Raw genomic sequence first — 12690 nt, forward strand, 5'->3', positions numbered from 1 at the left:
GCGAGAGCTTGGACATTTAAAAAGAGACCACAACAACAAACATGGTAATTAAGAAGCTATTCTTCTGGGAACAACCTTTGCAAATGGCAAACTATCATTTAATTGATGTGGGGTCTGTACTATCTGGTCTGTACTCATGGGCGTCAGTTTGGTTTGAAATGTACTGGGGACAGAGACGCATTCGGAAGTACATTTCCAGAAGTGCTGGGTACAATGACGCATTCATTTTTTTTTTCTCTTTCGCGCAGGTCATGTTTTGAAAGACGCTGTCCTGTAGCTTACTAATGAATAAAAACGTGGTTTATGTACGTAAACAATGATCAATGATTACCAAATGTCTCTCTCATATTGCTCCTCATAACGACTGAAAACTGTCAAAAAATCAAACCCAAAGTCCAATTATTATGGACGTTATCTGACATTAAGCGTCTCTGCTTCACATTTTCAGCTGGGAAGCGGAGCGGCTGTGGGTTGACTCCCCACGGTTCTCATGGGGTTTCTAAGTCATAACGTGAAAAAGCTTAACGTGATTTAATGTACCTTAACATCGACCAATCATCACCACATTTCTGGTTCGATTTTTTGACAGTTTTCAGTGGTTATGAGGAGCAATATGAGAGAGAAATTTGGTAATCATTGATCATTGTTTAGGGACAAGCTTTTTCCTCGCCATAGACGCCAATGAAGAAGGCTAATGTGAGATAACTTATATAGGCTAATCGTTGGATTTCGGTTTAGTTCTTTTGACAGGCTTAAGTGTTCATTATATATATATATATATATATATACACATATATATATAGCGCGCACACTATGCTTGTTACACACACAGGGACGCGCAGCAGCACACACGGTGCAAATCCGCTTTCATAATAGCAATGCTATTAATTAAATTAAAGGTCGCGCCTGGCTTTTAAATGTTAAAATGTGTTATGGACTTTTTTTTTTTTTAACTAAATTGAGCTCGAGGTTTTCAAAAAAAGTGGTCGGTACGAAATGAGTCATGACGAAATCTGGTAGGTACGCGTCCCCACCGAAATCGACGCCTATGTCTGTACTATCAATAAAGAAGTAGTTACTATAGCAACACAGAATGAGATATTCACAAAGAAAAGAGGCAGGGATGGTAGAGCTGTCACTTTTTCAAAACGTTAAGTTGCAACAAACTCAAACTAATACCTAATACTCTCAAATTCATTTGAACACAACCCATATAGCTCAAGAGCGTAATTTCCACTGGGGACAGTGGGGACATGTTGCCCCCACTTTTCAAAATCCAGTTTGTGCCCCCCTTCAAATTAATTTGATATGATTTAGTTTATAAGTCTGACTGAATAAAGTAGAGATGTTCCGATACCGATACCAGTATCGGTATCGGCTCCGATACTGCCTAAAACGCCGGTATCGGTATCGGGAAGTACTGGAGTTTATGCACCGATCCGATACCACGTAATAAAGCCCTAAAGAAAATCTACGTTAAAGTAGTTTATTTATGTTCTTTTTCCGTTATAACTGACTGTCAAACTGGAGAATAAAAGAAGGTTCTGTGGAATTCATGTTTCACAAAGAGTTTAACCTGAGCCAGACCGACAACAAAGATAGAAATAATATCACATCCATACAGAGATAGTAGTATACAGCTGTTAAAACATAATAAAATATATGACACACTGGTATCGGATCGGTACTCGGTATCAGCAGATACGCAAGTTCAGGTATCGGAATCGGTATCGGTAAGCAAAAAATGGTATCGGACCATCTCTAGAATAAAGGTCCAATGTGTAGAATCTAGCGTTGAGATCATATATCGCAATCAACTCTCTCGCACCACGCAGTTCAAAGTACGTATTCCAGCTACGGTAGCCTTCACGCTCCAAAAAGCCGGTCTCTTGCTCTTTTCAATCTCCTTTTTCTTTGTGAAGAAGAAGACTCCTGTTCCTGACATTTGGATTTTGAATACGTGTGGTCCTCCATTTTTCCTTCTTCAGGAAGCTACGATACCTGTTAGCAGCGTTAGCAGCACCTGTGAGTTTATCATGTGACAGAGAAAACATGAAAGGCGGAGCAGTATGTCCTGTATGTCCCTTACCGGCTAACGTATTTCAAGATGGCGCATCATTATGGAGCGTCTACCCCAGTTCAGGCAAATGTAAAATTCCAAGCCAATAGGAATACTTGGAATTGATGGTGGAGGTAAATATTCATGAAAAAGGACAAGTTTGTGAACAGGCAACACAGATTTTGATAATGAACAACTAAACACGTTACACACTGGACCTTTAAACAATAAAGAAAGTAAAACATATTTTTCTTATACATAGTTTAGTACCATTTCTTCTAGAAGAATTTAGCATTATGATCAACTGAATTATTTCCTGGATTTTGTATCACCATAGTCCCTATAAATGGATGTAGAAATGCAGGAAATGAGATTCAAATCGAAAACTTTTTCTCAAGCAGAAGACCCCGAGAACCCTGTTTTGTGACCCCCCCCCACTTTTCAACCCAAAGTTACACTCTTGAGCCACATATGCAAGTGTGGCCAGCAATGTCCATCTGTTCATCAGTTAAGTCTTAGTATGTTCCTGTGTGGTGTCATACGACTGCACTAACACCATGTGTTTTGAGTAGGCTGTTGCTCCACTCGTTGCCTGAATGCCTCACTTCGGCCGCCGAGCAATCACAGCTGAGGCTTTTGATCTTTCTCTTTGTGACATTCACTTACATTTTGTAACACACATTGACGGTCTACCCAGAGTTCCCATCTCTCATTCTCTGCATTATCAATTAACAGTACTTTAGTAGTACTAGTAAAATACAACATGAGACAAATAATAATAATATTATACATTCATTTTACTCTGTGCACAGTCTACATTCTGGCAATAAAGGCAGCACACAACAACTCTCTTTTCTCTTTCATGCTATTGTTGTATAGTTGGGCCTCTGTGTAGTGTGTTTTTACGGTGGTCATTCATTCTGAGTCACTTAAACACACAAAGATTTAAACACACACGCACACACACACACACACACGCACACACACACACACACACACACACACACACACACACACACACACACAAATATGGTTACAATTCCACAGACTTTCCAGTTTTCCTGGGTATCTATGTACTGCTAGTATTTGTCACACTACTTTCTACATATACATACATACATACATACATATATATAGTATACATACATGGATACTTGGATTTCAGTTTGGATTTTGTGTAGTATCAAGTCATGCATTACAAGGTGGCTTGTGTTAGAACAGGCTCCAAGACTTTTCTTGTAAAAACCCCTGAATGCTGAAATAGCAGCTTGTACTGTATTTCTGCAGGATACTGAATGTGTCTGGAGACAGTGCCAACACTGGCTTGGCAACTATAAACACTCATGACAGTGCTGCTCTGTTGATTTTAATTTTCTGCTCAACTTAGACACAAACAACTTCAGCGGAGAGGTAAGTTGTTTGTCACACACAAACCAAGCAAGGTTTCCCCAAGTATTTCCCTTCACAAACAGCTGTTTGTGTGTTATTTTCAACCTGTTTGTCCATCCGGCACACCCTGACGCTCATTTCCATATGTAACAGGTGAGTCCTCAGTTGTGTTTGTAGAGTTAAGGCAGCTGCTTTTTACAAAGTCGACAAACAGCCTCATCTTTGTTGGTCATTTTGCCATCCACTTCCACACAATGCATCTCAAGATGCTTCAGTGTTGTAATTATCTGATCAGCATGGCTTTTGCTCTCTAGTGTCTTTCTCTATTTTTATTAGTTTACTGATCAATCAGGTCATTTGCACATGCAATGGGTCAAGTTGAAAGTGAATTTTAACGGTCTGTTGCATTTTAGTCTCGCATTGCCAGACCTTCCTCCACAGCGCTGCGGAGGAGGGTCTGGCTAGTCCACACAGCATTCTGCAATAGGAGAAAAACACGCTCTGGTTTATTGGCATTTCTTTAAACCAATCACAATCGTCTTGGGTGGTGCTAAGCGCTGGACGGAGCCACGGTGCCTCTGCTAAATAGTCTCAGGAAGGAACTTGTTTTGGTGGAACATGTGTACGTTCAAAAGTTGTTTTAGTCGTGCGACAGAAAACTCAGATTGGACAGATAGTCTAGCTAGCTGTCTGGATTTACCCTGCAGAGATCTGAGGAGCAGTTAACCATAGTCCTCATAAGTCCACTAGAGTTTAGAACGCCAAAACAAAGACAGAGGAAGGTGACGGACATCAGGCCGAAAATAAGGGACATCAGGCGCAATTTCCAGCGGCACCTGAACAATCCCGGAAATGAAACGTCGTCGATATAGACTAGTTGCATTTAGATTGTAGATTTTGAAATTCAAACACTTTGAATATTTATTTTCTACCCATGATGTTTGAACGAATGAGTTAGAGGGCTGGGTTGTGCTAGAAAGGACCTAGATCATAATGTGTTGTCTGACCACGTCAGACGGCAAAAGTGTTTATAGTTGTTTTGGACGGCCACACTTGAAGGTAGAGTGGAAAGCTGGCCGTCACACAGAGAGGAGAGACACAATATTGTTTAAATATGGGCATAACTGTACAAATGTTCAGGCAGTTTCTCCTGGAAGGCTTTCATATAGTTTTGTAGTTGGCTGCACAGGTGAAAGGTGACAGAAATAGTGTAAAGAATAAAAAAAGAGAGCTAGAGAGAGAAGTTCAAACCCAGCTAAGTTTCCCACCAGTGGATGAGAATGTAGGATTGTCAGTTTTGGAAAGTTACAGAAATTCAGTTGTTCTGACGGAGTATACTGGCACCTTTATGATCTTCATTTCATCCTTTTTCATACTTTCATACATCCACACCCACTCCATGCAGGGATTGGCCAGCTGTGTTGAGGAGAAAAAGAAAAGTGTGGCTGTTTGGAACAGCTTAAACACTTTAACCTTCTGACCTAAAGTAGTTTTATTCTAGCATAACCCAAGCCTAACATCACTGGAGGAGAAATAGTGAGAGAAGCCTGACGCAAGTGTCTTTGCTATTTTAAGACCGACCCAGTTGTCAGTTTCCGTCCCAGCTCCCGCGTCGCTTTAAATAGCAAATGCACCTGCGCCCATCTGTGGCCCATGGACGTGCTGGTCTTACAGGGAGGTGTGTTCAGGTGCATTCTGGGCGTGCTGGTCTTACAGGGAGGTGTGTTCAGGTGCATTCTGGGCGTATAGCTATCTTGAGGCAGAAGTGGCAGAAGTGAGCGCGCCATTGACCAACAAAAACCTGGTCTAAAGTCAATAACGCAGCATTTCATTGCTATTTTAAAATCAAATTAGTCAAATGTGCCTAGGCTCAGTGCACAGTGTGCACACTATGCTTGTTACACACACGGGACGCGCAGCAACACACACGTGCAAATCCGCTTTCATAATAGCAATGCTATTAATTAAATTAAAGGTCCAAACGCGCCTGGCTTTTAAAGGGAATGGGAGATGACACTCTGATTGGTTTATTGCATGTTACGCCCAAAACACACCTCTGATTAATGAAGACACTAAGTACAACCCTTTTGAACCATGCGCCCAACGCACGGACCCTTTTTTCCGCCGTCAAACTAGCAAAAGTGGATTTGGACACGCCCTAAACACACCTGCGCCAGGCGCTTCACGCCGTTCGCTTAGATCGTTAAAATAGGGCCCTTAGTCTCACTACGGTGCCTCTCCATGCTTGAATAAATGCATTAAATAATCACAGCTGAGCCTTTTGATCTTTCTCTTTGGGACATTCACTTACAGAATCAAACTCACATTTTGTAACACACATTCACAGTCTACCCACAGTTCCCATCTCTCATTCTCTGCATTATCAATAAAGGCAGCACACAACAACTCTCTTTTCTCTTTCATGCTATTGTTCTATACTTAGACCTCTGTGTAGTGTGTTTTTAAGGTGGTCATTCATTCTGAGTCACTTAAACACACAAAGATTTAAACATGCAAGCACACACGCAAGCGCACACACACGCAAGCACACACACACACACACATTAATATGACTCTATTCATTTATTTACTTTTGTTTGGCACCAAAGGCATCGCACAACTCACTTTTCTCTTTCATGCTATTGTTCTTTAGTTGGGCCTCTGTGTAGTGTGTTTTTAAGGTGGTCATTAACTCAGTCACTTAAACACAAAGATTTAAACATGCATGCACATAAGCAAACACACACACACACACACACACACACACACACACACAATAATATATTCATTTATTTACTTTTGTTTGACTAATCGTGCCTATCAGGTTGCAATTCCACAGACTTTCCAGTTTTTCTGGGTTTCTAGTATAATGTTTCTGGTAAAAACCCCTGAATGCTGAAATAGCAGCTTGTACTGTATTTCTGCAGGATATTGAATGTGTCTGGAGACAGTGTCTGGCTTGGCAACTATAAACACTCATGACAGTGCTGCCCTGTTGATTTTAGCTGTTTGTCACACACACAAACCAAGCAAGGTTTCCCCAAGTGTTTCCATCACAAACAGCTTGTGTGTTATTTTCAACCCTGACGCTCATTCCATATGCTTGTGTTCATATATGTAGCCTACTTTACCAATCACATCCCACTCTAATGGATTTGAATAAACCAATTCAAACATCACTATTGACTTAAACGTCAGCTGGTGTTTGTCGATCTCTATTTGCGTGTGGTTTTGACCAGAAACTACACACAGTCTGAGAGCAAAGCCTTGTGCACTGTGTTTACCTGACAATACACAGACAGCAGAGAGAGGGGAATTTTGCTCAAAAGAGATCAAATGCTGTTCCTAAGGAATGTGTTCGGAGAGTATACAGTACATACACCATGATCTCTACAACATTAATAAAAGGAGTCTGCACATTAGCTTTTGCTCCCCAAACATTTGATGTCCATCAGGCTCCAAACATTTCCACAAGCATCCCATTATACGCATAACCAGTGGTGGAAGAAGTATTCCGATCCTTTCCTTAAAGAGGCTATATGCAACTTTCAGTTTGTGTTGATTCTAGCGGCCGCTTTGGACCAATCTGTAGAGTCATATCTTGCACCCGGCGCAGCGCAAAGCCTGACGCAAGTGTCTTTGCTAGTTTAAGACCGACCCAGTTGTCAGTTTCTCGTCCAGCTCCCGCGTCATTTAAATAGCAAATGCACCTGCACCCATCTGTGGCCCATGGCCGTGCTGGTCTTACAGGGAGGTGTGTTCAGGTGCATTCTGTGCGTATTGCTATCTTGAGGAAGCGGGAAGTGATCGCGCCATTGACCAACAAAAACCTGGTCTAAAGTCAATAACACGGCATGTTATTTTAACAGCAAATTAGTAAAATGTGCCTAGGCTTATGCACAGCGCACACACTATGCTTGTTACACACACAGGGACGCACAGCAGCACACACACATGCATGCATGTAAATTCTCCCTCATAACAGCAATACTCCAAGGTCCAAACGCGCCTGGCTTTTAAAGGGAATGGGAGATGATCTCTGATTGGTTTATTGCATGTTACGCCCAAAACACACCTCTGATTAATGAAGACACTAAGTACAACCCTTTTGAACCATGCGCCTGAGGCACGGACCCTTTTTTCCGCCGTCAAACTAGCAAAAGTGGATTTGGACACGCCCTAAACACACCTGCGCCAGGCGCTTCACGCCGTGTGCTTAGATCATTAAAATAGAGCCTGTAATGTTTTTACTAGTGGTGGGTGGATCGATCCAAATATCGATAATATCGTTACCAACGTAGTGTAATGAGATCGATTCTTTAGTGTTAGTTTCTCTCCAGTATGCACTGCTGCGGTTTCATCAGAGATGCGACCTGGCTGTCTGTGTCTGTGTCAGTGCCGCTGCTTCCAAGTGGTCAAGTCCTGTCACAGAGCGGAGCAGGCACACTTTGCTCCTCCACGTGACTCAGCGGCGCCGGGCAAACAAGCAAGCAAGCAGCCAGGCCCGGCGGCGGCCAGCAGCACACACACACAAGCAGGACAGAGACGGAGCAGAAGAATGACAGAGAGGAAGAGGAGCGCCGCGTGGCTAGATTTTCAGGCCAAAAATGAAGCTATATCATTTGTAAAAAGGCTGTAAAATACCTGCCTGGATGTCTCGAGGGTAACAACGTTATCACTGCCACTGTGTCAAGAGGCAAAGCATTCAGAGTTTGTTGTAGCAAGCAACGTAATAATAACTTAGATTCATATAGTGCATTTCCCACGGACGCTTTACACAAGTAACGTTACGGGGGGGACAACGGAAAATAAAATAGTAGGCCAACACAAACACGGACTAAAAGGAATAAAACGTCCACGCTAAAAGGAAGGGGGACGTAAATTAATGTTGGCTACTGACGTACAACCACATCGCGCAGTGTAAAGTTATTTTATGAATGAAATAGACATATTTAGGGCTGGATACACTAAAACAGGCTTTTCCGGTGTTACAAAGAAATCTGTGACCCGTCAGAATGTTACTGTAGCGCCGTCTACCTGCCACAAATCATTCTGTGACTGCGCGGGGAAAAATCAGACCCGGGCAGAGGCATTAATAAAAACTGTCTCGTTTGCTGTTCCAGGTCATTTAAGAGCATTGCATGAAAAATGACAGAGCTTCAGAAAAATTAAGACGTTACATAGAGTCACTTTAAAGTACCAATACAACAATGTAAACATACTCCATAACAAGTAAACGTCCTGCATTCAAACTCTCTCCTATCATTAATGGGAGAGGAAGGAGTAAATAACAAAGTCCTGTGGCATCATTTTGTATTAGTTATTTATTTTACTTTTCTCTAATCTTTCTATTTGTTTTTTGTAAAATATTGAATGGAATTGAAGTATTAAATGAAACCCTGTGAGATTGAGAGGGGGAATTGCTTTTTGGTGGAACTGCTAAAAGATTTTATATGGGGCTCTAACTACTGGTTTAATCTTGAATAATGCATTGAATTTTAGAAGCTAAATGGTCATTTTATGTAAAATTATGATTTGCAAAGTGACTTAAACTGTAAAATAAATGTAGTGCAGTAAAACTGTCCCCCTGAACACACTGTAAAAAAAAAAAAACGTGGTCTCTGTAGACAGCCCACGCTCCACAAACGGCAACAAAAACAAACTGTGCCAACCTGCACCACCAAACATAACAAATAGTGTTCCAGCGTTCCAGCCAATAACTGACAAGAAGGATTTTGGGTTTGGGGGTTGGGGGGTTAGTGCGCGGAAGCACGGAAGAGAGGGAGAGGGGACGGGATGAGGAGGAGGGAGGGGAGAGCTAGCCTCCGTTTTGTTTGACAATACTTTGAACGTCAACAAGAAGTAACGTCACCCAACATCGCTTAGAGCACCTTTAATACTGGATACTGTCACCTCTTCAGGCCTCCAAAGTTTTTAAAAGGTTTGCTGATTGAACTGCTCTCAATTGATGTCCACGTGCAGGCACTAACCTGGGATTAGGGGTTTGAGACCTTACTTCATTTTAAAGGGTCACAAGACAAAAAGCTTTGGAACTACTGCACCAGACCACCCAGTCCCGTCATTGCAAACACATTGGATCTAAAATGAGTAGGATAATTGACTGGGTGCGGCTGAAAAGCTTCCACTTTCTCATATCCACATGTCAAGTCCAGTTAGGAGTTTTGAGAAGCAGGTATGGATTAAAGGAGCATTAAATAGAGAAGATTCAGCTAAAAACAAGACATGAACCAACACATCACAGTATTTAGAAGATAGAAGTTATAGAAGAGACACATATCTGTAATGATCCAAGGTGTCATGCAGACACACGCACACACACATGCATGCACACATGCACGCACGCACGCACGCACGCAGGCAGGCAGGCAGGCACACACACACACACACACACACACACACACACAGGGTGTAACTCTGATTTGAGAAGTGTGGGGAACATAAAACAGAAGGTCTGGGGGTCCTCTGCAAAAATTCCCACACACACACTGGGCCACATCACAAGCACATCTAGTCTTCTGGCAATTAAAGGCCTTGTAGCATATTTGGGAGGCTAACGTAGTGGTTGAGTCGTATGGTAACTATATAGCACCAAACCACAGGATCCAGGGCAGACTCCCACCACCATATAATGTCCTATAATCTTATTGTTTGAACCACAGCAGGGTCGGCTGCCATTTACCGAAAATAGTTGAGCTCTGTAATCAAGGCACCGTGTGTGACCGTCAGATAGTGGAAAAGAGAGGGAGTAGCTGTGTGAGCAAGTCTATGTCTGTACAGAGAAGTAAGTAGCATTTAAAGTGAGCAAAAATAGATACTGTACAGCCATGTTTCACCTTACACGCCCAGTCAGAGCATCGAGCTGCTTGTTACTAATCATCACTTGGAGATGTTTCTTAACCTCTGGGTGGGGTAGCTTAGACAGTCATGTGTATGATGTGTCAAATCACTGGAATTCTCCTTTAATGATAAATTCCTAAAATGGCACCTCATAGATATACAGTACAGGCCAAAAGTTTGGACACACCTTCTCATTCAATGCGTTTTCTTTATTTTCATGACTATTTACATTGTAGATTCTCACTGAAGGCATCAAAACTATGAATGAACACATACGGAATTATGTACTGAACAAAAAAGTGTGAAATAACTAGGAAATAAAGGTCTTATATTTTAGATTCCTCAAAGTAGCCACCCTTTGCTTTTTTGATAGCACTGCAAACCCTTGGTGTTCTCTCAATGAGCTTCATGAGGTAGTCACCTGAAATGGTTTTCACTTCACAGGTGTGCCTTGTCAGGGTTAATTAGTGGGATTTTTTGCCTTATTAATGGGGTTGGGACCATCAGTTGTGTTGTGCAGAAGTCAGGTTGATACACAGCCGACAGCCCTATTGGACAACTAGAACAGGAATTCATATTATGGCAAGAACCAATCAGCTAAGTAAAGAGAAACAAGTGGCCATCATTACTTTAAGAAATGAAGGTCAGTCAGTCCGGAAAATTGCGAAAACTTTGAATGTGTCCCCAAGTGCAGTCGCAAAAACCATCAAGCGCTACAACGAAACTGGCTCACATGAGGACCGCCCCAGGAAAGGAAGACCAAGAGTCACCTCTGCTGCTGAGGATAAGTTCATCCGAGTCACCAGCCTCAGAAATCGCAAGTTAACAGCAGCTCAGATTAGAGACCAGATGAACGCCACACAGAATTCTAGCAGCAGACACATCTCTTGAACAACTGTTAAGAGGAGACTGCGCGAATCAGGCCTTCATGGTCAAATAGCTGCTAGGAAACCATTGCTAAGGAGAGGCAACAAGCAGAAGAGATTTATTTGGGCCAAGAAACACAAGGAATGGACATTAGACCAGTGGAAATCTGTGCTTTGGTCTGATGGGTCCAAATTTGAGATCTTTGGTTCCAACCGCCGTGTCTTTGTGCGACGCAGAAAAGGTGAACGGATGGATTCTACATGCCTGGTTCACACCGTGAAGCATGGAGGAGGAGGTGTGATGGTGTGGGGGTGCTTTGCTGGTGACACTGTTGGGGATTTATTCAAAATTGAAGGCATACTGAACCAGCATGGCTACCACAGCATCCTGCAGCGACATGCCATCCCATCCGGTTTGCGTTTAGTTGGACCATCATTTATTTTTCAACAGGACAATGACCCCAAACACACCTCCAGGCTGTGTAAGGGCTATTTGACCAAGAAGGAGAGTGATGGAGTGCTGCGCCAGATGACCTGGCCTCCACAGTCACCGGACCTGAACCCAATCGAGATGGTTTGGGGTGAGCTGGACCGCAGAGTGAAGGCAAAAGGGCCAACAAGTGCTAAGCATCTCTGGGAACTCCTTCAAGACTGTTGGAAAACCATTTCAGGTGACTACCTCTTGAAGCTCATCAAGAGAATGCCAAGAGTGTGCAAAGCAGTAATCAGAGCAAAGGGTGGCTACTTTGAAGAAACTAGAATATAAGACATGTTTTCAGTTATTTCCCACTTTTTTGTTAAGTACATAATTCCACGTGTTCATTCATAGTTTCGATGCCTTCAGTGAGAATCTACATCTACATCTGGCATGAAAATAAAGGAAACGCATTGAATGAGAAGGTGTGTCCAAACTGTTGGCCTGTACTGTACAAAGTCTGTAAAAATTGTTCCCTTTTATAAATTGTCTTCCTCTGTTAATCTGTCGGTGTCATGACGATGTCCACTTGTTCTATGTAAAATGTCCTCTGTCTTGTACCCTGCACATCGTACTTGTTTGGTCGTATGTTTTTGCAATCACGTGCAATGAGCGCTGTCAAATTCCTATGCATTAACAAGTTGATTCTGATTTATATAAACAATGCGCACGCATACACACACACACACGTCCGTCACCTTCCTCTTTCTTTGTGTTGGCGTTCTAACCTCTGGTGGATTTGTGAGGACTATGGTTAACTGCTCCTCAGATCTCTGCAGGGTAAATCCAGACAGCTAGCTAGACTATCTGTCCAATCTGAGTTTTCTGTTGCACGACTAAAACTACTTTTGAACGTACACATGTTCCACCAAAACAAGTTCCTTCCTGAGGCTATTAAGCAGTGGCGCCGTGCGGAGCTTAGCACCGCCCAAGACGATTGTGATTGGTTTAAAGAAATGCTAGTAAACCAGAGCATGTTTTCCTCCCATCCCAGGATGCTGTGTGGACTACCCAGACCCTCCTCAGACCTTCCTCTGCAGCGC

At 42.5% G+C, this 12690-nt stretch overlaps 1 protein-coding gene across 2 annotated transcripts in view; it reads right to left on the reverse strand.

Annotated features, from left to right (window-relative positions):
• The window catches only part of LOC144536454 (1-phosphatidylinositol 4,5-bisphosphate phosphodiesterase delta-3-A-like), a 43048-nt gene that overhangs the window by 18532 nt on the left and 11826 nt on the right, over positions 1-12690 (reverse strand). The gene's annotated exons all lie outside the window — the stretch shown is intronic.

Source organism: Sander vitreus, chromosome 21 (genome assembly GCF_031162955.1).
Source record: "Sander vitreus isolate 19-12246 chromosome 21, sanVit1, whole genome shotgun sequence".
Lineage (NCBI taxonomy): Eukaryota > Metazoa > Chordata > Actinopteri > Perciformes > Percidae > Sander > Sander vitreus.